Raw genomic sequence first — 25,501 nt, forward strand, 5'->3', positions numbered from 1 at the left:
TTCAGCACCTGGTTGTTGTGGCTGCATCAGGACACCAGATGTTCAGCCTCCATCCTGTAGGCAGACTTATCCCCGTCTGAGAGGAGTCCAATAATGGTGGTGTCATCTGCAAGCTTAATTAATTTGACAGACTGGTGGTTGGAGGTGCGGCAGTTGGTGTACAGGGAGAAGGGCATAGAAGAAAGAACACAGCCCTGAGGGGAGCTGGTGCTGATGGTCCGGGAGTCCAAGACATTCTTCCCCAGCCTCACTGGTTGCTTCCTGTCCGTCAGGAAGTCAGTGATCCACCGGCAGATGGGATCAGGCACATTCATCTGGGAAAGCAATCCTTGAAGAAGGTCTGAAAGGATGGTGTTGAAGGTAGAGCTGAAGTCCACAAACAGGATCCTAGCATAGATTCTGCAGGACAAAGTGTAGGGCCATGTTGATGGCATCGTCTACAGACCTGTTGGCTCTGTATGCAAACTGCAGGGGGTCCAGGAGGGGGGCCGTGAGGGTCTTAAGATAGGAGAGAACCAGGCGCTCAAAAGACTTCCTGACCAGATGTCAGAGCCACAGGTCTGTAGTCTTTTCGTCCAGTGATCTTTGGCTTCTTGAAAGCTATATATGATATAAAAATTATATAAAAACTGTTAATCAGCAAAAGAAATGATATCATAGTTCTTATAAAGAAAGCCTCTATCAATCAAACACCAGCAGTGTAGCAATGTTGTTCACTTACACTGTATATAAAACACTGATTTTGGCTACATCCAGTTTTTACTGTATTATAAACATTTTTTACCATGAAGAGTAAAGTGTTTGGCATTTTTGTCATTGTTATTGAGCTCAGAGATCAGGCCCAGCCCAGTATCTACCTGGTTATGAGCAAGGAGCTGGAGGTGATAACTCAACAATAACCAGGCCATGCATGCATGGATGGATGCATGGATGGATCAGTTTGTAGGCTGTGTGTGGTCAGCAGCAGGCTGCTGGGTGTGGACCAAGAGGGAAAGCCCAGCATGTGAAACCCATCAGCAGAAGGCCAGAACAAAGGTGCACAGACAAACGCAGCCCAGACACTCAGGCAGGACGAGTAAAATAAATGGCAGCAAACACAGTATGATGTGGTAAAATGTGCTTTCTTTCACAAACAGATAGCACAAACAAGAATCACAAGAATCTCCTTTGTGGTTCTTGTTTTTCTTTTGAGTACATTAATAAAAAGTTGAAATAAAGTGGCAATAAAATTCATGCACTGAAGACCACACGAAACCCTAATTCACCCTACTACCTGTTGCCTTCACATTCCATTTGCATCCCTTGTCCACAGAATCAAAAATGACCCTTCTTCGCTAAAGATCGAACATAAAGCAATTGCATTTTAAATGGAAGCCCATTTTGCATTAAGAAACACTATCAGCAATCAGAAATTGTGTATATCAGAGTTCTCTGTTTTTACTGTCCTGAAAACTGCATTAATTCAGTGGATGCGGTTAGGTTCAAAACAACGTAATATAAGAGGGATCCAATTTTTATCCATTCATGTACCAGCTACTGGCTTTTTGCTGTTATGTTCTCATATCGCATTAGAGTTTATTTGCCAGGTGTCAGAAGTCTAATAATGAATAAAGTTCAGGATATGCTTAAAAACTCACCTCAGTATAGCCGTCATCAGAAGGAAGTGCGCTTCACTGACTCATCAACTTGTCTCAGGCTTTCCACAAAGTTTCACAGTTGACCTTAAAGTAAGATGCTGCAAGCTTACCTTGCAGTGTATTCCTTTTTAAGGTCTAAAGACCTTAAAGTGCGCTATAGATTGAAGTGATTTGAACTGACAACAGGGCTAATTCAGCACTTCAAGTTAACATCAATAAAAGTTTTTAAATTTATTCTGATTTCCGTTTGTTTTCATTGCCTGTGCTATCTGTTATTTAGTTCAAATTGTGGGTAGATAATGCTGTGCTGTCATGTGACCTGTTCTCTCATGTGTGCCTTTCTCTTGTTTTGTATGTATTTCTCGTTTGTTATTTATTCCTATTTTATTCCTGCAATTGGTATGGAATTCATTTTTAAAAAAAATTGATCAGTGTTTTGAAATTAGATGTGATGAAGATGTGACCTTAATTTACAAAATCAACATCATGTTGGATTCAATGAGACATGAAACTAGTGCATGAAACAGGTCTCAGTAAATGTTCTCATAGACTGCAATACACTGCCCCCTGCTGGTCATTATAAAGTCTGCAGATGTCATTTGACATGAATGTCATATTTGTGAAACAAAATAAAGGACTCTGTAAAATAAATGAAAATCAAATATTTATATACAGAATATTTATGTACAAATGCTGAAAAAGACATTTGAACAAGATGCACACCCAGTAAAATTTAAAAAAAAAGAAAAGAAAAGTCAGTTTTATCATGTGACTATCATGCTGTCATTTCTGCACAATGCACTTTACACCAGATCAAAATAAAACACTGTGAGGTCGTTCTAACCGGAAGCCCAGAGAGCTTCGACAATGCAGCACAATGCCCTGAAGCATCAGCATCAAAATATACTTCAAGTACCAAAAAGTACTCATTGTGCAGAATGCCCTATTTTTGAATAGCTGGACATTTAATTACTTTATCACCAGCTGTGACTACAGCTGATAATCAACCATGTTTCATAGGGATGTGACTACATTTAGAAATGTCACGCATTTTTAGGTATAAAGCAAAAGATGCAATGAAATAAATAAGCTATCACATATTAATCCAAATGAATTCACTGAAATACATCTGCACATTTCTGCAGCCTGACTTATTACACACGTGAACACAGTACACATTTGTTTACTGCAAGCTTGTTTCAGAGATGTGATGCAGTTAAATCTGTATGCGTCTGTTTCCTTGTAGTGTTAGTAGAGATGGTGAACCTGACACAATCCTGTGTTTGGTGTGAAGGAAACCAGTTAACAGCCGGTTTAGTAAAATTCTCTTGAACTCATGGAAAACTCATCGTCGTCTCGAAGTGAGCAGCTGAAGCGTCCCGTGTGATCAGAGGTCCTCGTCATCCTCGCTCACCATGACGTCGAGCTCTTTGTCTTTCCGTACGACGCTCTCGGTGATGAACTCCTTGTGCTGCTCCTCCAGCTCACGCAGCTCTGCCTGCAGGCGCTCCAGGTGGAGCACTCGCCGGTTCCTCAGCAGCCGGCTGGGGAATGGGTTCATGTCGTTGAAGGCGATGCTGGTCAGCTTCCTGCATGGACACACGCAGGTGGAAAGGACTCGATCACCAACACAGAGGAACTGGAAACTGATCAGCTTGAGTGTTTCTGTTTTATGCTGCTTGATACTTCAGGTACTGCAGTTTGAGCAGGAAATACTGGACTGACTGGACCACATGTATCCGAGAGCTGCAGATACTTAAAAATCTTTAAATCGTTGTTACTGTGATCAGGGAAATTTAAACTTCTCACAAAATTTCAGTAAAAAGGGTTTGAAGCTCAAAGATTCAACAGCTACATCCGCTACACTTCTGAGAGTGTAACAGCTCGTAGATTAAGGCGGGTGGAGGCGAGTGCGTACCTGGCATTGGAGACGGTCTTTGTGAAGAAGCGTAGGTACTGGTAGATCTCCACGCTGTCGTGAATCTTCAGGATGTCGTCCTCTTTGTATTTGAACAGAGCCAGAGTGTATCTGAAGATCACCTGCAGCACAGACACGCATTTCATAACAGGACACTCACGCCACACAATTAATTGGAAACTTTGAGGAGGTGAGTCATAAAATTACTCTTTCAGTTGTGGTGCAGTTGGGCCCTTTACTCATTACAGCTCTGATCGATTTCCAATAAGCCACTTGGTTCCTCAGTTGCCAGATAATATTAACTTACTTGGTAGTTGAGCTTTAAGTTTAAATTAAACTTTTGGGTTGGATCTACGTGGCTGAAGCTGTTGTCAGCATTTATCCCTGTGTGGTATATATTTCTGTGTCTGAACTGTGATTTTATTTCCTGAGACAAACGATGTAAAAGCTGCGCTGCATTTGTCACATTGCAGAAACAAGCCCAAAGCCATTGTCCCGCTCATCGTCTGGATTTACGCTGCTTGTGGTAGACTGTGAGGTTGTTACTAGAATGATCTGCTTTCCCACTCCTATTTCATGTCACATGACAGTTCCCCATGCTTAGTAAACAATGTCTTATTACTCCTAAAATGTAAATAAAGACATCTAAAGGTGAAAACAAAATCATTTTTGTTTCCATGGACACTACTGTGGTGCATTCAAGTGTTGTCTGCATTTCTGTCATGGTGTGTTCGGGTGTATGGTACCTTGGTACCCTCATACAGGAAGGCGTCCCACAGAGGCATCAGGATGTCGCTGGGCAGACTCTCCACAAAAACCACCAGGAACCAGTTGAAGGTGACCAGAGAGACGTCAATGTTGTGATCCTCAAAGTGAGATGCCAGGCGAGGAAGCTTCTCCGCCATGAAGTCCTTCAGCACGCGCTGGTCCGCCTGAGCACAAAGACTCACAGAGATCAGCCTCACTGATCACTAAAACAGATCACAGCAGGCAAGCAGGTGAGTGTGTCTGCTGACCTGAGAGGCCACCAGATTCTTGGTGTAGTAGTCCTGAGGCATGATGGCTTCCACCACTGCCACCAGACACCAGAAGGCGTCTTCGTCACTTTGGAGGACCAGCAGAGCGAGGGCCGCTAACCTGTGGACATTGATGGAAGGTGAGGTTCTGCCTGGAAGGCGGGTCCACATAAGAACTCAGATATAAAATTTATACTTTTGTTCTGACCTGTTGAGTACCTGGCAGTAGCCAATGGCAGGGTTATGCCCGGAGAAGGCCAGAAGGATGCGGCGGAGCTGCTGGAGGGCGGGGCTGGAGGGCGGGGCTGGACGGCGAGGAGAAGTGCTGATTGGTCGTCAGGGTTCGGTGAAGGTCCAGCTGGACCTGCCTGGAGGCAGGATTAGGAGCTGTCCGACTCTTCTCACACAGCTGGAAACAGAACAGGATTACTGAGTGCTCGCCAGCATTCCCAACAGGAAGAAGGAGGAGCCACCTGTGCTCAGGTGCGGATAAAGCACTCTCTCTCTCTACAGCTGTACCTGCTGATAGCGTTGCGTGTGGCACTCTTGGCTTGTCAAAGTTCTGGCTCGGACCAAACAGCGCCACACTCTCTGCCGATACTCCCGAGGGACGCCTTCACGCACCAGAATTTTGAGCTCAGGTGAGATGATGAAGTCATCGTCGGACCTGCCTGCAAGGTACTGAACCCAGCGGCTCAGCAGGGAGTGCTCCAGACCCTCCTACAGAGACAATGATGTATGATATAAAAAGAGGATAACCATTATCTGTTAAGCATTATGTTACAATGTAACATAATGTAAAATTGTAACATTGTAAACATAATGTTACAATTTTACATTATGTTACAGTTTAACATAAAGTAAAATTGTAACATTATGTTTACAATGTTACAATTTACAAATTGTAACATTGTAAACATAATGTTACAATTTTACATTATGTAACAATTTAACATAATGTAAAATTGTAACATCGTAAACATAATGTTACAATTTTACTTTATGTTACAGTTTAACATCATATAAAATTGTAACATTATGTTTACAATGTTACAATTTACAAATTGTAACATGATGTTACAATTTTACATGATGTTAAATTGTAGCTGTTAAGGGTGGTGAGTTAGCGAACCTAGACGCGGACCTCTCGTTTAAGTTGAACAGTGTCTTTATTTACAGTGAAGCCAAAATCAATCCACAGTTATCCACAGTGCAAGTCCCTTCAGTGCTCCTCTCCCCGTCTCCCCTCGTGTGTCCACAAAACTCCCTAGAATCAGTGAAGTGTCCCCTTCCGTCTCTCCGTCTCGATCGCGTCCAGGCTTAGTAGGCAGCTCAGAGCGGCAGCACTTACGGGTCGGAGGTCTCCCGTTGCTACGCGACCGCGTAACAATCGCAGCGGAGAAAAAGCGGAGCGAGAGAGGAGAACAAAAAAACACACACACACACAGGTCGACCGGTCGGGGCACCGTCCGACTCTGACAGTAACATAATGTAAAATTGTATTATGTTTACAATGTTACAATCCCTACCCTCACCTATGGCCATGAGCTGTGGGTAGTGACCGAAAGAACGAGATCGCGTATACAAGCGGCAGAAATGAGCTTCCTCCGAAGGGTGGCTGGCCTCTCCCTTAGAGATAGGGTGAGAAGTTCGGCCGTCCGGGAGGGGCTCAGAGTAGAGCAGCTGCTGCTCCACATCGAAAGGAGCCAGCTGAGGTGGTTCGGGCATCTGACAAGGATGCCCCCTGGGCGCCTCCTGGGTGAGGTGTTCCAGGCATGTCCCACCGGGAGGAGGCCCCGGGGCAGACCCAGGACACGCTGGAGAGATTATATCTCTCGGCTGGCCTGGGAACGCCTCGGTGTTCCCCCGGATAAGCTGGAGGAGGTGGCTGGGGAGAGGGAGGTCTGGGCCTCTTTGCTGCTGCCCCCGCGACCTCGGATAAAGCGGATGAAGATGGATGGCTGGATGGATGTTACAATTGTAAAATTGTAACATTATGTTTACAATGTTACAATTTCACATTATGTTAAATTGCAACATAATGTAAAATCGTAACATTAAGTTTACAATGTTACAATTGTAAATATAATTTACCCAATTAATTCTGTCATAACAGAAGTATGACTTCTCTGTGTTATTAATCCGTATTAATATCATAGGGAGATTAATATCCCTACAATATTAAGCATCAGACTTTATCAAATTTTCTAAAAACTTTTTTTGTTGGATAGTGTAGCGGCAGCTGGATAGTGTAGTGGTAATACTACACATCTTTGGAGTCGCACGTTCGATTCCCACCCAGTATCCAGTAAGGGTCCTGGCTAGACCCCTCATGCTAACCAAAAATCCCTGGAATGGTGCGGCTATGTCTGCAGTCTCTCCGCTTAAATTTAGAGCTTGCTTGTTTGTTAAATGTATTATTTACTGTTTTTAGTTTACTCCATGATGGGGCTGGATATCGGGCGTCCTGCACCACCCATCCGGTCTGGAGCATAGCGAAACCATTTCTGCACTGTTTGAACGAAGGTAAACTCAGAAACTGCCCCCACCTGCTGAGTCAGGCCATCTAAGACAACAAAAACCCCCAAAAACAAACAAACAAAAAAACAGTAAAAAAAGAGGGGTTCAATTAGAGTTCAAATATGAATAACCTCTCGCCAAAAGTCTTTAACAGCTAGAAAGCTGGCAAACTACTAAGCTGATCAACATGAAAGGCACAAGGTGGAAATCAGCAAACTGCTGCCTCACTTTGTTCACCTGTGCTCTATATTTCATGGTCCGGTTGGCTGCAGGACCAAACCTTTGGCCTTACACCTTATTTCTTTATGTTTTGCTTCCAAGGTGCCAGACTTGTAGGTAACTTTTTACACTGACATGACCTCAGCAATAGTTTCCAGTCTTTCAACTTCCTTGGGCTTTGGCTGCTTTTTTACTCATTTTCAGTCCAGTCCTTCTACCTGACCATTTTCAGAGAACTCTAAGGAGCTTGGGGGAAAAAAGCAACCGGACTTCTTTAACTTTTTTGAAGACGTTTCGCCTCTCATCCCAGAAGCTTTTTCAGTTCACTGAAGCCTCATAAGAAAGTGACACAATGACATTTAGATAATAAAACTCGCCAAAAATGCACCTTAAGAGCACTGTCTCTTTAAATACCCTCTTTTGCTTGGTCTGCTCCTTATTTTTTCCTCATTTTTTCTTACTTTGGAGGACCAGCAGAGCGAGGGCCGCTAACCTGTGGACATTCATGGAAGGTGAGGTTCTGCCTGGAAGGCGGGTCCACATAAGAACTCAGATATAATATTTATATTTTTGTTCTAACCTGTTGAGTCCCTGGCAGCAGCCAATGGCAAGGTTGTGCCAGCCAGCAGGATGCTGCTGAAGGGCGGGGCTGGAGTCTGAAAGTAAGAGCTCGTTTAGACTCTATTCTGTGAACAGGCTTGCTCCCACGAATATGTGAATTCATCTGTAAAAGAGTTTAACTCTAATGCACCTGTTCCTCCTGCTCCCTGCTGCAGGGCGGCCTGTTGGACTACGAATGCCAGTGCGGAGCTAAGAAGATCAAAGAGGAGCTGTTGTTCTTGAACCTGCCAAAGTGAGTAACCTCAAATCGGTCCCCAAAGGCCTCAAACCACCACAGTTCAGTCGGTGTCAGTTTTGTTCATGTCATGTCCTCCTTGCGTCTTCCTTTGAGCCTCTCCTCTTTGTCTCATCTCTTTCAGTGTGCTGATCCTCCAGCTGAAGTGGTTTACGTTCACTCCATCGTTCACCGTGGAGAAGAAGAACAGCCCCATTGTTCTGACACAGCAGCTGGTGATCAGCCAGGACACAGCCTTTACTGAAGAGGTAAGGGAAAAGGCACACCGTTCATTTCAAGTATGGATGGAGCCCATTTCTAAGCTAACGGGTGGTGCCGCTGCCCTCTCCCAGGAAACTGCTCGCTATTTGTTGGTCAGCGTGATCAGTCGTTTGGGCTCCGCAGCTTACAGCGGTGAGTGGGTGCTTTCAGACACATGTGCTGAATGCAGGTCAACTTTGAAAGTTTATGAGACGTTAATAAGTGCGCCTTCTCCTCTCAGGACATTACGTCTGTGACGGCGTTCACCAGATGAGCGGAAGAGACGACGTCACAGACAGCCGGCTCACGTACGATGACGAGTTGGTCTGCCAGACCACGTGTGAGTCTGTGTGTGAGCAGCGGCAGAGAACAGCTTACCTGCTATTCTATAAAAGACAGGTGACGTCTCCCAGCAAACAGTCAGCATGTCTGTGCAAATATTCAGTGTAACTTGTAGAAAAACCCTCACACTCAGTTTATTTGTGTTTTTCTTTTTCTATTTCTTACTTTCTTTGCCGCACTAGAAAGGCAGCAGAGTCGGGACTCAGATCTGCAGCAACACCTTCATTGTTATTGTTATTATTGTTGTTAGTACTGTTGTTGTTATGATTGATATTGTTACTGTTATGATCAGTTTTATTATTATTATTATTATCATTATTAATTTTTTAATACATTTGTTTATCTTTATTATTATTAGTAGTAATGTTGTTGTTTATGTTGTTATTGTTATTATTATTACTGGTATTTTTGACATTATTATTATTATGTTGTTATTGTCATTATTAGTAGAAGTAGTATTAGTTATATCATTTTTATATCAGCCTGGAGTGAACAACATGAAAGCATGGATCCATCCTCCCTCACATTCACAATTCAGGCTGCTGGTGTAATCGTGCGGGGGATATTTTCCTGGTACACTTTGGGACCTTTAAATGCTACAGTCTGAGTATTGTTATGACCACAGTGTACCCTCTTCTGATGGCTGAAAGTAAAAGGGGGTCCAGTACCGGTTCCGGTACCAGGCCTACTGACAATTTAACATAATGTAAAATGGTAACATCGTAAACATAATGTTACAATTTAACATAATGTAAATGTTAACATTGTAAACAGAATGTTACCATTTAACATAATGTAAAATGGTAACATTGTAAACAGAATGTTACCATTTAACATAATGTAAAATGGTAACATTGTAAACATAATGTTACCATTTAACACAATGTAAAATGGTAACATTGTAAACAGAATGTTACCATTTAACACAATGTAAAATGGTAACATTGTAAACAGAATGTTACCATTTAACACAATGTAAAATGGTAACATTGTAAACAGAATGTTACCATTTAACACAATGTGAAATGGTAACATTGTAAACAGAATGTTACCATTTAACACAATGTAAAATGGTAACATTGTAAACAGAATGTTGCCATTTAACATTATGTTAAATATAACTAACGGATTTACTTTACCAAATGGACCATCCCGGCCTTGCCGTATTGGTCTATTTGATTCACCTTTGTTTTTATTGTTTATTTTATTTTCACTTGCTACACATAGGACAGACATGACTGGGGGAAAGAAAGGGGAGAAAGAAAGAGGGAAAGAAAAACAGCAGGGAAGAGGAATGGTGATAAAGGGCAAAAAACAAAAACCAACAAAACAAACAGATAAAAAATATATATATCAGTCACTTCAACTCAAAGAAGTCCAGACGCTTTTCTTTCCAAGCTCCTTTGACTGACTGTTAGGACAACTTATTTATTGCAAGCATGCAGTACAAGAATAACTCGATGTTTCTGACTTTGCATTACGAATTGTTTACCCACTGACAATCATTTCAAATTAAATTAAATTCAAAAACAATTTGTGGTAACCTGATTTTAATTCAAAAAGAATCATTAACAACACTTCTTGTAATGGTGTCAAAATCAGCCCAACTTTTATTTTCAAATGCAAAAAGTAAAAGAAAATGAGCCAACATACTGGACACATATAATTGTCAATATAATTGTTTATAAACAATTATACTGTCATCATTGTTACAGATATGGAAACTTTATTAACAATTTGTCCAAGTAAAAAAATGCCCTGCTAATTGTTGGGGTTTTCTCTCCTCTAGCCCTTTCCTTTAAGCTCTTCTTTACATCCCCCCAACCCCACCTTTTCTTTTTTCTTAATAATATAACAATAAAAACAATTGGCTGCATTTTAAATGTGTCAGATCAATGTCTTTATTCAAGAATACATGAAATGGTAATAGCTGCATGTGTGTTTGTGTGTGTGCATAATATGCATACTTTACTTGTTGGATCCAAATCCCACAAGGAATCAAATAAAACAAGAAGACAAACAAAAACAAAACAAAAATATATTTCTCTCCCTTCCCAGGTCAGGTTCACAAAAGCATTGCAGCTCTTTATTCCTCTTGTACAGCTCCAGAGTCTGTCAGCCAAAAAGAAACTACTGAGGTTCCAACACCCAGTGTTTCTGTAAACACAGATGAAAATGAACAGTCATCCACATCTAAAAGATTTGTAGATTCGAGGGACCGGTATAATACATCTAGTACATCTTTGTTTAAACCTCAGAACACATAAAGGGAACAAACCATTGTGTACAGATTTAAAAGTGCGCAAAGCAACGAACAGTCACCCTCTGAAACAGCTGAGGTTATCACAACCATTGTTTCTGTAAATACACAGGAACAGTCACCCACCTCAAAAAGATTAGTATATTCAAGGGACCAGTGTATCTACTCTGGTCAAAAGAATCCATGCTTCGTACTGATGTCCACAATTCTTTTTTATTCCTCTCACAATCATGGAGCACCGTGAAAACTAGAAACGAGTAAAATAATATCAATAGCACATATGACATCCATCTCAGCCACTTATTTCTTTTCACAAGATGCACAAGTGCTTAACAAATAACAGCATAATGTTTTTACCGTGTACGCCTTGTAAAACCAGTAGTAGAAAAGTTGTAGATTCGTGCTCTTGTGGGGGAGACGTATGTTATCCACCACCTCGATAGCTAGCCGAGAGTTCGAGGGTCACTAGAGCCGCCGAGAACGCATGAACTACTTACGGTAGGACGTTTTGCCAAAGTAAGACGTTTTGTCAGAACACCGAGTCCTCAGGAGGATGCAGCCCATGAATTTGGACACGATCTCAGATGCACTTCTGGTGTTGTCATGGCAACCCACACAAACATTTCAGCGTCAGCTACAATGAGGCAGAGCCCTTACTGAGACACTGAGCTCAGGTAGAGTGAAAGACAACATTTTTCCGCATCCAAAACAGCAGCGCTGTTCCTGTGACCTCTAGTAAAGCCTCTACTTGGGAAAAGGGAGTCTTTCATCAAAGCATCCTGCAGAAGTTGAATAAAAATATGAAAATGTTTAAATGATGCAACTTAATGAAGGCTGACAGCAGTTGTACTATTTTACATTGCAGCGAACAGGGGTGACCATTATTTTCAACGTTTTTACAGCATTTTTCACATTGAAAGTGAAATAATATAAATAATGTCTCAATTAAATTGCGTTAATATTTAAAAATACAAAAACTACAGCTTTGTTCACAAGCCAATAAAAATGTACTTGGGCCAGTGGTAAATGAAAATAACACTTATTCAGCACTTGGTTGTTGTGGCTGCATCAGGACACCAGATGTTCAGCCTCCATCCTGTAGGCAGACTTATCCCCGTCTGAGAGGAGTCCAATAATGGTGGTGTCATCTGCAAGCTTAATTAATTTGACAGACTGGTGGTTGGAGGTGCGGCAGTTGGTGTACAGGGAGAAGGGCATAGAAGAAAGAACACAGCCCTGAGGGGAGCTGGTGCTGATGGTCCGGGAGTCCAAGACATTCTTCCCCAGCCTCACTGGTTGCTTCCTGTCCGTCAGGAAGTCAGTGATCCACCGGCAGATGGGATCAGGCACATTCATCTGGGAAAGCAATCCTTGAAGAAGGTCTGAAAGGATGGTGTTGAAGGTAGAGCTGAAGTCCACAAACAGGATCCTAGCATAGATTCTGCAGGACAAAGTGTAGGGCCATGTTGATGGCATCGTCTACAGACCTGTTGGCTCTGTATGCAAACTGCAGGGGGTCCAGGAGGGGGGCCGTGAGGGTCTTAAGATAGGAGAGAACCAGGCGCTCAAAAGACTTCCTGACCAGATGTCAGAGCCACAGGTCTGTAGTCTTTTCGTCCAGTGATCTTTGGCTTCTTGAAAGCTATATATGATATAAAAATTATATAAAAACTGTTAATCAGCAAAAGAAATGATATCATAGTTCTTATAAAGAAAGCCTCTATCAATCAAACACCAGCAGTGTAGCAATGTTGTTCACTTACACTGTATATAAAACACTGATTTTGGCTACATCCAGTTTTTACTGTATTATAAACATTTTTTACCATGAAGAGTAAAGTGTTTGGCATTTTTGTCATTGTTATTGAGCTCAGAGATCAGGCCCAGCCCAGTATCTACCTGGTTATGAGCAAGGAGCTGGAGGTGATAACTCAACAATAACCAGGCCATGCATGCATGGATGGATGCATGGATGGATCAGTTTGTAGGCTGTGTGTGGTCAGCAGCAGGCTGCTGGGTGTGGACCAAGAGGGAAAGCCCAGCATGTGAAACCCATCAGCAGAAGGCCAGAACAAAGGTGCACAGACAAACGCAGCCCAGACACTCAGGCAGGACGAGTAAAATAAATGGCAGCAAACACAGTATGATGTGGTAAAATGTGCTTTCTTTCACAAACAGATAGCACAAACAAGAATCACAAGAATCTCCTTTGTGGTTCTTGTTTTTCTTTTGAGTACATTAATAAAAAGTTGAAATAAAGTGGCAATAAAATTCATGCACTGAAGACCACACGAAACCCTAATTCACCCTACTACCTGTTGCCTTCACATTCCATTTGCATCCCTTGTCCACAGAATCAAAAATGACCCTTCTTCGCTAAAGATCGAACATAAAGCAATTGCATTTTAAATGGAAGCCCATTTTGCATTAAGAAACACTATCAGCAATCAGAAATTGTGTATATCAGAGTTCTCTGTTTTTACTGTCCTGAAAACTGCATTAATTCAGTGGATGCGGTTAGGTTCAAAACAACGTAATATAAGAGGGATCCAATTTTTATCCATTCATGTACCAGCTACTGGCTTTTTGCTGTTATGTTCTCATATCGCATTAGAGTTTATTTGCCAGGTGTCAGAAGTCTAATAATGAATAAAGTTCAGGATATGCTTAAAAACTCACCTCAGTATAGCCGTCATCAGAAGGAAGTGCGCTTCACTGACTCATCAACTTGTCTCAGGCTTTCCACAAAGTTTCACAGTTGACCTTAAAGTAAGATGCTGCAAGCTTACCTTGCAGTGTATTCCTTTTTAAGGTCTAAAGACCTTAAAGTGCGCTATAGATTGAAGTGATTTGAACTGACAACAGGGCTAATTCAGCACTTCAAGTTAACATCAATAAAAGTTTTTAAATTTATTCTGATTTCCGTTTGTTTTCATTGCCTGTGCTATCTGTTATTTAGTTCAAATTGTGGGTAGATAATGCTGTGCTGTCATGTGACCTGTTCTCTCATGTGTGCCTTTCTCTTGTTTTGTATGTATTTCTCGTTTGTTATTTATTCCTATTTTATTCCTGCAATTGGTATGGAATTCATTTTTAAAAAAAATTGATCAGTGTTTTGAAATTAGATGTGATGAAGATGTGACCTTAATTTACAAAATCAACATCATGTTGGATTCAATGAGACATGAAACTAGTGCATGAAACAGGTCTCAGTAAATGTTCTCATAGACTGCAATACACTGCCCCCTGCTGGTCATTATAAAGTCTGCAGATGTCATTTGACATGAATGTCATATTTGTGAAACAAAATAAAGGACTCTGTAAAATAAATGAAAATCAAATATTTATATACAGAATATTTATGTACAAATGCTGAAAAAGACATTTGAACAAGATGCACACCCAGTAAAATTTAAAAAAAAAGAAAAGAAAAGTCAGTTTTATCATGTGACTATCATGCTGTCATTTCTGCACAATGCACTTTACACCAGATCAAAATAAAACACTGTGAGGTCGTTCTAACCGGAAGCCCAGAGAGCTTCGACAATGCAGCACAATGCCCTGAAGCATCAGCATCAAAATATACTTCAAGTACCAAAAAGTACTCATTGTGCAGAATGCCCTATTTTTGAATAGCTGGACATTTAATTACTTTATCACCAGCTGTGACTACAGCTGATAATCAACCATGTTTCATAGGGATGTGACTACATTTAGAAATGTCACGCATTTTTAGGTATAAAGCAAAAGATGCAATGAAATAAATAAGCTATCACATATTAATCCAAATGAATTCACTGAAATACATCTGCACATTTCTGCAGCCTGACTTATTACACACGTGAACACAGTACACATTTGTTTACTGCAAGCTTGTTTCAGAGATGTGATGCAGTTAAATCTGTATGCGTCTGTTTCCTTGTAGTGTTAGTAGAGATGGTGAACCTGACACAATCCTGTGTTTGGTGTGAAGGAAACCAGTTAACAGCCGGTTTAGTAAAATTCTCTTGAACTCATGGAAAACTCATCGTCGTCTCGAAGTGAGCAGCTGAAGCGTCCCGTGTGATCAGAGGTCCTCGTCATCCTCGCTCACCATGACGTCGAGCTCTTTGTCTTTCCGTACGACGCTCTCGGTGATGAACTCCTTGTGCTGCTCCTCCAGCTCACGCAGCTCTGCCTGCAGGCGCTCCAGGTGGAGCACTCGCCGGTTCCTCAGCAGCCGGCTGGGGAATGGGTTCATGTCGTTGAAGGCGATGCTGGTCAGCTTCCTGCATGGACACACGCAGGTGGAAAGGACTCGATCACCAACACAGAGGAACTGGAAACTGATCAGCTTGAGTGTTTCTGTTTTATGCTGCTTGATACTTCAGGTACTGCAGTTTGAGCAGGAAATACTGGACTGACTGGACCACATGTATCCGAGAGCTGCAGATACTTAAAAATCTTTAAATCGTTGTTACTGTGATCAGGGAAATTTAAACTTCTCACAAAATTTCAGTAAAAAGGGTTTGAAGCTCAAAGATTCAACAGCTACATCCGCTACACTTCTGAGAGTGTAACAGCTCGTAGATTAAGGCGGGTGGAGGCGAGTGCGTACCTGGCATTGGAGACGGTCTTTGTGAAGAAGCGTAGGTACTGGTAGATCTCCACGCTGTCGTGAATCTTCAGGATGTCGTCCTCTTTGTATTTGAACAGAGCCAGAGTGTATCTGAAGATCACCTGCAGCACAGACACGCATTTCATAACAGGACACTCACGCCACACAATTAATTGGAAACTTTGAGGAGGTGAGTCATAAAATTACTCTTTCAGTTGTGGTGCAGTTGGGCCCTTTACTCATTACAGCTCTGATCGATTTCCAATAAGCCACTTGGTTCCTCAGTTGCCAGATAATATTAACTTACTTGGTAGTTGAGCTTTAAGTTTAAATTAAACTTTTGGGTTGGATCTACGTGGCTGAAGCTGTTGTCAGCATTTATCCCTGTGTGGTATATATTTCTGTGTCTGAACTGTGATTTTATTTCCTGAGACAAACGATGTAAAAGCTGTGCTGCATTTGTCACATTGCAGAAACAAGCCCAAAGCCATTGTCCCGCTCATCGTCTGGATTTACGCTGCTTGTGGTAGACTGTGAGGTCGTTACTAGAATGATCTGCTTTCCCACTCCTATTTCATGTCACATGACAGTTCCCCATGCTTAGTAAACAATGTCTTATTACTCCTAAAATGTAAATAAAGACATCTAAAGGTGAAAACAAAATCATTTTTGTTTCCATGGACACTACTGTGGTGCATTCAAGTGTTGTCTGCATTTCTGTCATGGTGCGTTCGGGTGTATGGTACCTTGGTACCCTCATACAGGAAGGCGTCCCACAGAGGCATCAGGATGTCGCTGGGCAGACTCTCCACAAAAACCACCAGGAACCAGTTGAAGGTGACCAGAGAGACGTCAATGTTGTGATCCTCAAAGTGAGATGCCAGGCGAGGAAGCTTCTCCGCCATGAAGTCCTTCAGCACGCGCTGGTCCGCCTGAGCACAAAGACTCACAGAGATCAGCCTCACTGATCACTAAAACAGATCACAGCAGGCAAGCAGGTGAGTGTGTCTGCTGACCTGAGAGGCCACCAGATTCTTGGTGTAGTAGTCCTGAGGCATGATGGCTTCCACCACTGCCACCAGACACCAGAAGGCGTCTTCGTCACTTTGGAGGACCAGCAGAGCGAGGGCCGCTAACCTGTGGACATTGATGGAAGGTGAGGTTCTGCCTGGAAGGCGGGTCCACATAAGAACTCAGATATAAAATTTATACTTTTGTTCTGACCTGTTGAGTACCTGGCAGTAGCCAATGGCAGGGTTATGCCCGGAGAAGGCCAGAAGGATGCGGCGGAGCTGCTGGAGGGCGGGGCTGGAGGGCGGGGCTGGACGGCGAGGAGAAGTGCTGATTGGTCGTCAGGGTTCGGTGAAGGTCCAGCTGGACCTGCCTGGAGGCAGGATTAGGAGCTGTCCGACTCTTCTCACACAGCTGGAAACAGAACAGGATTACTGAGTGCTCGCCAGCATTCCCAACAGGAAGAAGGAGGAGCCACCTGTGCTCAGGTGCGGATAAAGCACTCTCTCTCTCTACAGCTGTACCTGCTGATAGCGTTGCGTGTGGCACTCTTGGCTTGTCAAAGTTCTGGCTCGGACCAAACAGCGCCACACTCTCTGCCGATACTCCCGAGGGACGCCTTCACGCACCAGAATTTTGAGCTCAGGTGAGATGATGAAGTCATCGTCGGACCTGCCTGCAAGGTACTGAACCCAGCGGCTCAGCAGGGAGTGCTCCAGACCCTCCTACAGAGACAATGATGTATGATATAAAAAGAGGATAACCATTATCTGTTAAGCATTATGTTACAATGTAACATAATGTAAAATTGTAACATTGTAAACATAATGTTACAATTTTACATTATGTTACAGTTTAACATAAAGTAAAATTGTAACATTATGTTTACAATGTTACAATTTACAAATTGTAACATTGTAAACATAATGTTACAATTTTACATTATGTAACAATTTAACATAATGTAAAATTGTAACATCGTAAACATAATGTTACAATTTTACTTTATGTTACAGTTTAACATCATATAAAATTGTAACATTATGTTTACAATGTTACAATTTACAAATTGTAACATGATGTTACAATTTTACATGATGTTAAATTGTAGCTGTTAAGGGTGGTGAGTTAGCGAACCTAGACGCGGACCTCTCGTTTAAGTTGAACAGTGTCTTTATTTACAGTGAAGCCAAAATCAATCCACAGTTATCCACAGTGCAAGTCCCTTCAGTGCTCCTCTCCCCGTCTCCCCTCGTGTGTCCACAAAACTCCCTAGAATCAGTGAAGTGTCCCCTTCCGTCTCTCCGTCTCGATCGCGTCCAGGCTTAGTAGGCAGCTCAGAGCGGCAGCACTTACGGGTCGGAGGTCTCCCGTTGCTACGCGACCGCGTAACAATCGCAGCGGAGAAAAAGCGGAGCGAGAGAGGAGAACAAAAAAACACACACACACACAGGTCGACCGGTCGGGGCACCGTCCGACTCTGACAGTAACATAATGTAAAATTGTATTATGTTTACAATGTTACAATCCCTACCCTCACCTATGGCCACGAGCTGTGGGTAGTGACCGAAAGAACGAGATCGCGTATACAAGCGGCAGAAATGAGCTTCCTCCGAAGGGTGGCTGGCCTCTCCCTTAGAGATAGGGTGAGAAGTTCGGCCGTCCGGGAGGGGCTCAGAGTAGAGCAGCTGCTGCTCCACATCGAAAGGAGCCAGCTGAGGTGGTTCGGGCATCTGACAAGGATGCCCCCTGGGCGCCTCCTGGGTGAGGTGTTCCAGGCATGTCCCACCGGGAGGAGGCCCCGGGGCAGACCCAGGACACGCTGGAGAGATTATATCTCTCGGCTGGCCTGGGAACGCCTCGGTGTTCCCCCGGATAAGCTGGAGGAGGTGGCTGGGGAGAGGGAGGTCTGGGCCTCTTTGCTTAGGCTGCTGCCCCCGCGACCTCGGATAAAGCGGATGAAGATGGATGGATGGATGGATGTTACAATTGTAAAATTGTAACATTATGTTTACAATGTTACAATTTCACATTATGTTAAATTGCAACATAATGTAAAATCGTAACATTAAGTTTACAATGTTACAATTGTAAATATAATTTACCCAATTAATTCTGTCATAACAGAAGTATGACTTCTCTGTGTTATTAATCCGTATTAATATCATAGGGAGATTAATATCCCTACAATATTAAGCATCAGACTTTATCAAATTTTCTAAAAACTTTTTTTGTTGGATAGTGTAGCGCAGCTGGATAGTGTAGTGGTAATACTACACATCTTTGGAGTCGCACGTTCAATTCCCACCCAGTATCCAGTAAGGGTCCTGGCTAGACCCCTCATGCTAACCAAAAATCCCTGGAATGGTGCGGCTATGTCTGCAGTCTCTCCGCTTAAATTTAGAGCTTGCTTGTTTGTTAAATGTATTATTTACTGTTTTTAGTTTACTCCATGATGGGGCTGGATATCGGGCGTCCTGCACCACCCATCCGGTCTGGAGCATAGCGAAACCATTTCTGCACTGTTTGAACGAAGGTAAACTCAGAAACTGCCCCCACCTGCTGAGTCAGGCCATCTAAGACAACAAAAACCCCCAAAAACAAACAAACAAAAAAACAGTAAAAAAAGAGGGGTTCAATTAGAGTTCAAATATGAATAACCTCTCGCCAAAAGTCTTTAACAGCTAGAAAGCTGGCAAACTACTAAGCTGATCAACATGAAAGGCACAAGGTGGAAATCAGCAAACTGCTGCCTCACTTTGTTCACCTGTGCTCTATATTTCATGGTCCGGTTGGCTGCAGGACCAAACATTTGGCCTTACACCTTATTTCTTTATGTTTTGCTTCCAAGGTGCCAGACTTGTAGGTAACTTTTTACACTGACATGACCTCAGCAATAGTTTCCAGTCTTTCAACTTCCTTGGGCTTTGGCTGCTTTTTTACTCATTTTCAGTCCAGTCCTTCTACCTGACCATTTTCAGAGAACTCTAAGGAGCTTGGGGGAAAAAAGCAACCGGACTTCTTTAACTTTTTTGAAGACGTTTCGCCTCTCATCCCAGAAGCTTTTTCAGTTCACTGAAGCCTCATAAGAAAGTGACACAATGACATTTAGATAATAAAACTCGCCAAAAATGCACCTTAAGAGCACTGTCTCTTTAAATACCCTCTTTTGCTTGGTCTGCTCCTTATTTTTTCCTCATTTTTTCTTACTTTGGAGGACCAGCAGAGCGAGGGCCGCTAACCTGTGGACATTCATGGAAGGTGAGGTTCTGCCTGGAAGGCGGGTCCACATAAGAACTCAGATATAATATTTATATTTTTGTTCTAACCTGTTGAGTCCCTGGCAGCAGCCAATGGCAAGGTTGTGCCAGCCAGCAGGATGCTGCTGAAGGGCGGGGCTGGAGTCTGAAAGTAAGAGCTCGTTTAGACTCTATTCTGTGAACAGGCTTGCTCCCACGAATATGTGAATTCATCTGTAAAAGAGTTTAACTCTAATGCACCTGTTCCTCCTGCTCCCTGCTGCAGGGCGGCCTGTTGGACTACGAATGCCAGTGCGGAGCTAAGAAGATCAAAGAGGAGCTGTTGTTCTTGAACCTGCCAAAGTGAGTAACCTCAAATCGGTCCCCAAAGGCCTCAAACCACCACAGTTCAGTCGGTGTCAGTTATGTTCATGTCATGTCCTCCTTGCATCTTCCTTTGAGCCTCTCCTCTTTGTCTCATCTCTTTCAGTGTGCTGATCCTCCAGCTGAAGTGGTTTACGTTCACTCCATCGTTCACCGTGGAGAAGAAGAACAGCCCCATTGTTCTGACACAGCAGCTGGTGATCAGCCAGGACACAGCCTTTACTGAAGAGGTAAGGGAAAAGGCACACCGTTCATTTCAAGTATGGATGGAGCCCATTTCTAAGCTAACGGGTGGTGCCGCTGCCCTCTCCCAGGAAACTGCTCGCTATTTGTTGGTCAGCGTGATCAGTCATTTGGGCTCCGCAGCTTACAGCGGTGAGTGGGTGCTTTCAGACACATGTGCTGAATGCAGGTCAACTTTGAAAGTTTATGAGACGTTAATAAGTGCGCCTTCTCCTCTCAGGACATTACGTCTGTGACGGCGTTCACCAGATGAGCGGAAGAGACGACGTCACAGACAGCCGGCTCACGTACGATGACGAGTTGGTCTGCCAGACCACGTGTGAGTCTGTGTGTGAGCAGCGGCAGAGAACAGCTTACCTGCTATTCTATAAAAGACAGGTGACGTCTCCCAGCAAACAGTCAGCATGTCTGTGCAAATATTCAGTGTAACTTGTAGAAAAACCCTCACACTCAGTTTATTTGTGTTTTTCTTTTTCTATTTCTTACTTTCTTTGCCGCACTAGAAAGGCAGCAGAGTCGGGACTCAGATCTGCAGCAACACCTTCATTGTTATTGTTATTATTGTTGTTAGTACTGTTGTTGTTATGATTGATATTGTTACTGTTATGATCAGTTTTATTATTATTATTATTATCATTATTAATTTTTTAATACATTTGTTTATCTTTATTATTATTAGTAGTAATGTTGTTGTTTATGTTGTTATTGTTATTATTATTACTGGTATTTTTGACATTATTATTATTATGTTGTTATTGTCATTATTAGTAGAAGTAGTATTAGTTATATCATTTTTATATCAGCCTGGAGTGAACAACATGAAAGCATGGATCCATCCTCCCTCACATTCACAATTCAGGCTGCTGGTGTAATCGTGCGGGGGATATTTTCCTGGTACACTTTGGGACCTTTAAATGCTACAGTCTGAGTATTGTTATGACCACAGTGTACCCTCTTCTGATGGCTGAAAGTAAAAGGGGGTCCAGTACCGGTTCCGGTACCAGGCCTACTGACAATTTAACATAATGTAAAATGGTAACATCGTAAACATAATGTTACAATTTAACATAATGTAAATGTTAACATTGTAAACAGAATGTTACCATTTAACATAATGTAAAATGGTAACATTGTAAACAGAATGTTACCATTTAACATAATGTAAAATGGTAACATTGTAAACAGAATGTTACCATTTAACATAATGTAAAATGGTAACATTGTAAACATAATGTTACCATTTAACACAATGTAAAATGGTAACATTGTAAACAGAATGTTACCATTTAACACAATGTAAAATGGTAACATTGTAAACAGAATGTTACCATTTAACACAATGTGAAATGGTAACATTGTAAACAGAATGTTACCATTTAACACAATGTAAAATGGTAACATTGTAAACAGAATGTTACCATTTAACACAATGTAAAATGGTAACATTGTAAACAGAATGTTGCCATTTAACATTATGTTAAATATAACTAACGGATTTACTTTACCAAATGGACCATCCCGGCCTTGCCGTATTGGTCTATTTGATTCACCTTTGTTTTTATTGTTTATTTTATTTTCACTTGCTACACATAGGACAGACATGACTGGGGGAAAGAAAGGGGAGAAAGAAAGAGGGAAAGAAAAACAGCAGGGAAGAGGAATGGTGATAAAGGGCAAAAAACAAAAACCAACAAAACAAACAGATAAAAAATATATATATCAGTCACTTCAACTCAAAGAAGTCCAGACGCTTTTCTTTCCAAGCTTCTTTGACTGACTGTTAGGACAACTTATTTATTGCAAGCATGCAGTACAAGAATAACTCGATGTTTCTGACTTTGCATTACGAATTGTTTACCCACTGACAAACATTTCAAATTAAATTAAATTCAAAAACAATTTGTGGTAACCTGATTTTAATTCAAAAAGAATCATTAACAACACTTCTTGTAATGGTGTCAAAATCAGCCCAACTTTTATTTTCAAATGCAAAAAGTAAAAGAAAATGAGCCAACATACTGGACACATATAGTTGTCAATATAATTGTTTATAAACAATTATACTGTCATCATTGTTACAGATATGGAAACTTTATTAACAATTTGTCCAAGTAAAAAAATGCCCTGCTAATTGTTGGGGTTTTCTCTCCTCTAGCCCTTTCCTTTAAGCTCTTCTTTACATCCCCCCAACCCCACCTTTTCTTTTTTCTTAATAATATAACAATAAAAACAATTGGCTGCATTTTAAATGTGTCAGATCAATGTCTTTATTCAAGAATACATGAAATGGTAATAGCTGCATGTGTGTTTGTGTGTGTGCATAATATGCATACTTTACTTGTTGGATCCAAATCCCACAAGGAATCAAATAAAACAAGAAGACAAACAAAAACAAAACAAAAATATATTTCTCTCCCTTCCCAGGTCAGGTTCACAAAAGCATTGCAGCTCTTTATTCCTCTTGTACAGCTCCAGAGTCTGTCAGCCAAAAAGAAACTACTGAGGTTCCAACACCCAGTGTTTCTGTAAACACAGATGAAAATGAACAGTCATCCACATCTAAAAGATTTGTAGATTCGAGGGACCGGTATAATACATCTAGTACATCTTTGTTTAAACCTCAGAACACATAAAGGGAACAAACCATTGTATACAGATTTAAAAGTGCGCAAAGCAACGAACAGTCACCCTCTGAAACAGCTGAGGTTATCACAACCATTGTTTCTGTAAATACACAGGAACAGTCACCCACCTCAAAAAGATTAGTATATTCAAGGGACCAGTGTATCTACTCTGGTCAAAAGAATCCATGCTTCGTACTGATGTCCACAATTCTTTTTTATTCCTCTCACAATCATGGAGCACCGTGAAAACTAGAAACGAGTAAAATAATATCAATAGCACATATGACATCCATCTCAGCCACTTATTTCTTTTCACAAGATGCACAAGTGCTTAACAAATAACAGCATAATGTTTTTACCGTGTACGCCTTGTAAAACCAGTAGTAGAAAAGTTGTAGATTCGTGCTCTTGTGGGGGAGACGTATGTTATCCACCACCTCGATAGCTAGCCGAGAGTTCGAGGGTCACTAGAGCCGCCGAGAACGCATGAACTACTTACGGTAGGACGTTTTGCCAAAGTAAGACGTTTTGTCAGAACACCGAGTCCTCAGGAGGATGCAGCACATGAATTTGGACACGATCTCAGATGCACTTCTGGTGTTGTCATGGCAACCCACACAAACATTTCAGCGTCAGCTACAATGAGGCGGAGCCCTTACTGAGACACTGAGCTCAGGTAGAGTGAAAGACAACATTTTTCCGCATCCAAAACAGCAGCGCTGTTCCTGTGACCTCTAGTAAAGCCTCTACTTGGGAAAAGGGAGTCTTTCATCAAAGCATCCTGCAGAAGTTGAATAAAAATATGAAAATGTTTAAATGATGCAACTTAATGAAGGCTGCCAGCAGTTGTACTATTTTACATTGCAGCGAACAGGGGTGACCATTGTTTTCAACGTTTTTACAGCATTTTTCACATTGAAAGTGAAATAATATAAATAATGTGTCAATTAAATTGCGTTAATATTTAAAAATACAAAAACTACAGCTTTGTTCACAAGCCAATAAAAATGTACTTGGGCCAGTGGTAAATGAAAATAACACTTATTCAGCACCTGGTTGTTGCGGCTGCATCAGGACACCAGATGTTCAGCCTCCATCCTGTAGGCAGACTTATCCCCGTCTGAGAGGAGTCCAATAATGGTGGTGTCATCTGCAAGCTTAATTAATTTGACAGACTGGTGGTTGGAGGTGCGGCAGTTGGTGTACAGGGAGAAGGGCATAGAAGAAAGAACACAGCCTTGAGGGGAGCTCGTGCTGATGGTCCGGGAGTCCAAGACATTCTTCCCCAGCCTCACTGGTTGCTTCCTGTCCGTCAGGAAGTCAGTGATCCACCGGCAGATGGGATCAGGCACATTCATCTGGGAAAGCAATCCTTGAAGAAGGTCTGAAAGGATGGTGTTGAAGGTAGAGCTGAAGTCCACAAACAGGATCCTAGCATAGATTCTGCAGGACAAAGTGTAGGGCCATGTTGATGGCATCGTCTACAGACCTGTTGGCTCTGTATGCAAACTGCAGGGGGTCCAGGAGGGGGGCCGTGAGGGTCTTAAGATAGGAGAGAACCAGGCGCTCAAAAGACTTCCTGACCAGATGTCAGAGCCACAGGTCTGTAGTCTTTTCGTCCAGTGATCTTTGGCTTCTTGAAAGCTATATATGATATAAAAATTATATAAAAACTGTTAATCAGCAAAAGAAATGATATCATAGTTCTTATAAAGAAAGCCTCTATCAATCAAACACCAGCAGTGTAGCAATGTTGTTCACTTACACTGTATATAAAACACTGATTTTGGCTACATCCAGTTTTTACTGTATTATAAACATTTTTTACCATGAAGAGTAAAGTGTTTGGCATTTTTGTCATTGTTATTGAGCTCAGAGATCAGGCCCAGCCCAGTATCTACCTGGTTATGAGCAAGGAGCTGGAGGTGATAACTCAACAATAACCAGGCCATGCATGCATGGATGGATGCATGGATGGATCAGTTTGTAGGCTGTGTGTGGTCAGCAGCAGGCTGCTGGGTGTGGACCAAGAGGGAAAGCCCAGCATGTGAAACCCATCAGCAGAAGGCCAGAACAAAGGTGCACAGACAAACGCAGCCCAGACACTCAGGCAGGACGAGTAAAATAAATGGCAGCAAACACAGTATGATGTGGTAAAATGTGCTTTCTTTCACAAACAGATAGCACAAACAAGAATCACAAGAATCTCCTTTGTGGTTCTTGTTTTTCTTTTGAGTACATTAATAAAAAGTTGAAATAAAGTGGCAATAAAATTCATGCACTGAAGACCACACGAAACCCTAATTCACCCTACTACCTGTTGCCTTCACATTCCATTTGCATCCCTTGTCCACAGAATCAAAAATGACCCTTCTTCGCTAAAGATCGAACATAA

The 25,501-nt window shown here is 42.0% G+C and overlaps 2 pseudogenes; both read right to left on the minus strand.

The window, feature by feature from the left end:
- Positions 1–3,024: 3,024 nt before the first annotated feature.
- Positions 3,025–6,905, minus strand: LOC145420634 (TBC1 domain family member 2A-like; annotated as a pseudogene).
- Positions 6,906–15,074: 8,169 nt separating this feature from the next.
- LOC113009568 (TBC1 domain family member 2A-like) lies at positions 15,075–18,960 on the minus strand (annotated as a pseudogene).
- Between the last annotated feature and the right edge of the window lie 6,541 nt (positions 18,961–25,501).

The sequence above is a fragment of the Astatotilapia calliptera genome, chromosome 2 (assembly GCF_964374335.1).
Source record: "Astatotilapia calliptera chromosome 2, fAstCal68.1, whole genome shotgun sequence".
Taxonomy (NCBI): Eukaryota; Metazoa; Chordata; class Actinopteri; order Cichliformes; family Cichlidae; genus Astatotilapia; species Astatotilapia calliptera.